The 5381-nt window shown below is 42.7% G+C and overlaps 1 non-coding gene across 1 annotated transcript; it reads left to right on the forward strand.

Annotated features, from left to right (window-relative positions):
* The first annotated feature begins 4419 nt into the window (after window positions 1-4419).
* Window positions 4420-4583, forward strand: LOC132829973 (U1 spliceosomal RNA). Its single transcript, XR_009646288.1, has one exon. It is a non-coding gene; the product is annotated as a U1 spliceosomal RNA (small nuclear RNA).
* The last annotated feature ends 798 nt before the right edge of the window (window positions 4584-5381 follow it).

Below are 5381 nucleotides of genomic sequence, written 5' to 3' on the forward strand. Positions count from 1 at the left end.
ATTTAAAACCATGACAGACTCTTCCAGTAGCAGTACCACCACTGATGTATCTGCCAGCATGAGGTGGCTCAATGCATCCACATTTACTACTTGGCCTCCCAGACTGTGTTCCAACTTGTAATTATACACACTTAGCATTAGGGCCCGCCACTGAATTTGGCCTGAATATGTGGGAAGCACTGCCCTGTCCTCTTTAAAAAGACCTAGCAGGGGTTTGTGTTCCACTAGTATTCCAAATTTATGTTCATAAAGATATTGGCAGAACGTCGTGACTCCAGATATGACTATCAAATGTACCTTCCCTATCTGGACATATTTATATTCTGCATCAGCCAAAATCCTGAATGTGTACGCAATTGAGCATTCCTCTCCACTGGGCCACCTATGAGCACATACTATTTTGATCTTGTACTGGGAGGCATTGCATGTCAATACCAAGTTTTACTTGGGATCACAGTGTGCCAACACCTTAGAGAATGATAGCTGTTTCTTCACTTCCATATAGGCTATGGCTTGGCTATGTGACCATTTCCCAGACTGATTCTTTTTAAGGAGTTGGTACAAAGGTGCCAGGATGGAGGCCAGGTTACGTATGAACTTTCCGTAATAGATCACCAGCCCCTGGAAATACCTAAACTCTGGTACTGCTGTGGGAGTAGGGACATCTTTGCCTGCCCCCCCCCCCCCTTAATCTTCCAATGGGTGTTACCTGGTCTTATCATCTCTGTAATCTCAGTAGGTCACTTGAGGTGACTGGAAAACACATTCTTCCCTTCGAAGGCATATGTCCACCTGGGAGAAATGTCTAAGAAACCTGTCCACATCCTCTGAGTGCTCCTTGTTGGTCTTCCCACTCATTAGCACAACACCTAGCTCAGTGGCGACTAGGGATAGAGCTTCTAAAATGCTCTCCACTGTCCACTGAAAAATTGCACAGGCTGACAATACCTGAAATGGCCGTCTCATGTATTGGTACAAACTCTATGGGTAGTAATCGCAGCACACTTTGGAGAATCATCATCTAACTGCAATTGCAAACACACATCGCTCATGCCCAGCTTCATGAAGGACACCGCACCCTGCCAACTTTGCATATCAATCACCAATTGGTATTTATCCAGCTTATAAAAATGTTTTACTGTTTGTTTAAAATCCCCACAAAGACGAACCGACCCATCAGATTTCACAATTGGTACGATTGATGCTGTCCATTCCAAAAACTGGACTGGTTTGGTGATTCCTTCCAGTCTTCTGATTTCTGCCTCTACTTTTGCCAAAGGTACTAGGCGTGCCTTGCAGAATGTGCAATTGCTTCCTGGTCAACATGCAAGATAGTTTTGGCTCCTTTGGTAGTTCGTTGACCTTCCAAAAAATCTTCTGGGTATTTAATTAGGATTTCACTCAGGTAATCATGTTCGATTCAAAAATTCAAGGTGAATATTTCTCAACCAATTTTGCTCCATCAAGCTTGGGTACAAGTCTTTTACAACAAACAGTGATAACTGAACCAGCTACTTCTTTTAAGAGACTGTAGCTGAAGTTGTATCCTTAATTTGTAAAGGTTTCCTGGTATCGGTTCTCAGTCCAGCTGAGGTCTTGCGCAAACTTAAAGGTTGGAGTCTAGAGTGAATTTTGTCAAAGATTGGTTCTGTGATCACTGAAATGGCCATGCTGGTATCCACCTCCATTAAACTGGGTGGCCACTTAACTAGACTTTAATTTTGACTAGGCTGGTATCTCATCACCAAGTCACCTGTTATTTGCATGTGGAGAGTTCTTGGCATTGATCCAGCTCCCTCAGAGCCAGCTCTTAGAGTGCACAGAATGTCTAACACTCCTGTTCTTATCTGTCAGCCAGGGCTCCCTAATGGACCAGATTAACCACCCTAAATAGAGAACCCATATTCTATAAGGTCTACCTAGCTGGCATTATTACAATCATAACACATTCCTCATACTCTTCAAGAGATGCACTTGATCCCAGTTGTCTCTATCTAATGTATGACACCTTATTATTTTTCACCAGATCCTCAATATCTTTATTCATCTATTGTTCCCTACTCCAACCAACCTTACTCTTCATTCTAATGGAACATGATGCCTCTGACCTCTCATTGTCTCATTTTTGAAACCTCCCACATGTCAGTCATCCCTTTACCCATGAACAGTTTACTTCAATCAATTTTGGAAGTTCCTGTCTCATGCCATCAAAATTTACCTGACTCCAATGATTAATTTTCAATTTTATGCATTGCTTATCCTTTTCCATAACTTTTTTAAAACTAACAAATTATGATGACTGGTCCCAAAATGTTCCCCCATTAACTCTTCACTTGTCTTACTTACCAAGAAAAGATCACGTTTTGGCATTGGCAGATTGATACAGAAAATTTTCTTGAACACATTTAACAATTTCCTCACTATCCAAGCCCTGAACACTGTCCCAGTCTATGTTTGGAAAGTTAACATTCATTACTGTGATAACTTTAATGTTCTTACATGTATCTGTGATCTGTCTACATATTTGCTCCTTAATTTCCCTCTGATGGTTGGGGGGCATATAGAACAATCACATCTAGGTAATCAGTTCTGTGATTTATAAAATCATAAGGACCATACCCAAGGTGAATTCGAAAGATATTTTCCTTAGAGTGGGGGAGTCCAAAATTCAGGGCATATATTTAAGATGAGAAGAGAATGATTTAAAGGAGCTGAGGGACAACCTTTTCACACAAAAGTGGTTCATATGTGAAATGAACTGTCAGAGGAAGAGCTGGATGCAGGTACAGTTATAATGTTTCAAAGAAATTTGGATAGGTACATGAATAGAAATGGTTTCGAGGGATATGGGCCAAGCACATGTAAATGGGAATAGTTCAGTTTGGGAATTTTGGTTGATGTGGATGAGTTGAATAAGGTTCTGTAGTCTGGGTTTCAAATCCCACCACAGCAATCTGGAATCAATAGTTTCATGATGACAATGACCTCTTGGAAAGGAAATCTACCATCCTTACCTCTTCTGGTTCACTCCAGACTCACAGCAATATGGCTGACTCTGAACTATCCTCTAGGCAATTAGGGATGGACATTGAATGCTGGGTCAGCCAACGAAAACTTCATCCTGTGAATGAATGATAACAACAGAGTCCATGGATGGTAACATGACCAAACCCATACTGTGCTCAGGATTCAGTAATTTCAGATGATGAGAAATGACATTGATTGATCCAGAAGTGAAAATGTTCAGAAGGACTGTGGAGAGGTTAGCCCAGCTTTCAATCACAAGTCCCAAAGCCAGATCATGCAGCAGAGACAAGGAAGAAACATGTCTTAGCAAAACGATAACAAAGCTAAATTAAAGTCTGTAAGAAACAGATTGAACAGACTCCAGCTCTTTGCTCCAGAACTGGGAAGGCTTACTGATGGAGATGGTGAAAGTTATGAGGTGTTAGATAGGATCAACAAACAGGAAATGTGGAAGGCCCTGAAACCATGAACTGTAAATATAATAGTCAGCACCAAATTATCAGGAGAAGCTTCTCCTGAGGGAGTGGTTAGAATGTGGGACCTGCTTGTATACCGAGTGGTTGACACAATGACCAATATTGTTATATATAAGGAGAAGCTTGATCAAATCTTGAAGGAGGAAGCAACAGGAGGAAATGCTGACAAAGTGAGCAAAAGAAGGGTGAGAGGATCTTGTGCAGAACATGATCACTGACAAAAGCCAACACAATGGATGGTCTGATTCTGTAAATCTAAATTGCATGTTCCTTCATTTCAGAGTACTTATAGGCACTGCTGACATTTTCATTTACTCATGGGATGGGATTTTGCAAGCAGGGCCAGCACTTCCTACCCATCCCTAATTACCCTTGAGAAGATGGTGGGAACCTGTCTCCTTGAAATGCTGCAGCTCATGGTGTTTGAACACTTGCTGATGTTTAATGATTTTTGTTTTATTTTATAAATCTTTGTTTGGAGCTGTGATCGAGGAACTGTGAACTGAAGATGACAGACAACTTCTGATTTGGCTGTGTGCCCATGCCTGGAAGTTAATTGTAGGCTGATTCTCATTGACACAATTCCATAGACACTTACACACTAGGAGAGAACAATATATTTAAACAGATACCAGAAGTTGCCCATAAATGAGGTCATTCCCTGGGAATTAGTTCCAGCAATACTTACCTGGCAGGGAAGATGACATAAAATCTTCAAGGAGAAAGTGAGGACTGCAGATGCTGGAGATCAGAGCTGAAAATGTGTTGCTGTAAAAGCGCAGCAGGTCAGGCAGCATCCAAAGAGCAGGGGAATCGACATTTCGGGTATAAGCCTTCCTGAAGAAGGGCTTATGCCCGAAACGTCGATTCCTCTGCTCTTTGGATGCTGCCTGACCTGCTGCGCTTTTCCAGCAACACATTTTCAGCTCAGGGAAGATGACATGATCAGTGCAGTGCCTCTCCCAGGACGAGGCTATTCCTTTGCACTTCGGGTGTGCTGACGCCTGCGATGTCCCCAAATGCGGGATACACGACTGCAACATTTGTGGTAGTGGGAGACTGCGTTTGCGTTCTCCCCCGTAAAAAAAAAAAAAAAAAAATTTTTGCGGGTGGCACGGTGACACAGTGGTTAACATTGCTGCCTCACAGCGCCAGAGACCTGGGTTCAATTCCCGCCTCAGGCAACTGACTGTGTGGAGTTTGCACATTCTCCCCGTGTCTGCGTGGGTTTCCTCCGGGAGCTCCAGTTTCCTCCCGCCGTCCAAAAATGTGCAGGTTAGGTGAATTGGCCATGCTAAATTGCCTGTAGTGTTAGGTGTAGAGGACTGGGTCTGGGTGGATTGCTCTTGGGAGGGTCAGTGTGGACTTGTTGGGCTGAAGGGCCTGTTTCCACACTCTAGGTAATCTAATCTAAAAAAAAGTCTGGGAGGCACCTTTATGCTCCCAGGAGGAGATGGCAGATGTTCAGTAGTAACTGGGACCTCATGGTCAGTTGGTCAGGGAGAGACCAAAATTTTCAGTTGGGTCTTGGGAGAAGGAGTCGGGCTGTTGATGCAACAGCATGAAGATTGAAAGCTCCCTGCCTAACCTTCCACTGTCAGCTCTTAAAATGAGAGAGGTAATGAGGTTCTAGAGCATTTGTATCTCTTTTTAGAAAGTAGACATACCCTTGGCTAATTTATTCCAAATCTAAATGAAAACGTAATGGTCGACAGAATAATGACAGGCAGACTATGAGAAGCTAAAGATAATTTGAACTGGTATTAACTGCACCAAACTTTAACAAATCATTTCAATTAGCAGTCGATGTTTGCAATTTGAGGATTGGAGCAATTCTCCTATAGGTTGACGAGGCTGGGCTGGAGAGGTGGGTGACCT

Source organism: Hemiscyllium ocellatum, chromosome 2, assembly GCF_020745735.1.
Source record: "Hemiscyllium ocellatum isolate sHemOce1 chromosome 2, sHemOce1.pat.X.cur, whole genome shotgun sequence".
In the NCBI taxonomy this organism is placed as follows: Eukaryota; Metazoa; Chordata; class Chondrichthyes; order Orectolobiformes; family Hemiscylliidae; genus Hemiscyllium; species Hemiscyllium ocellatum.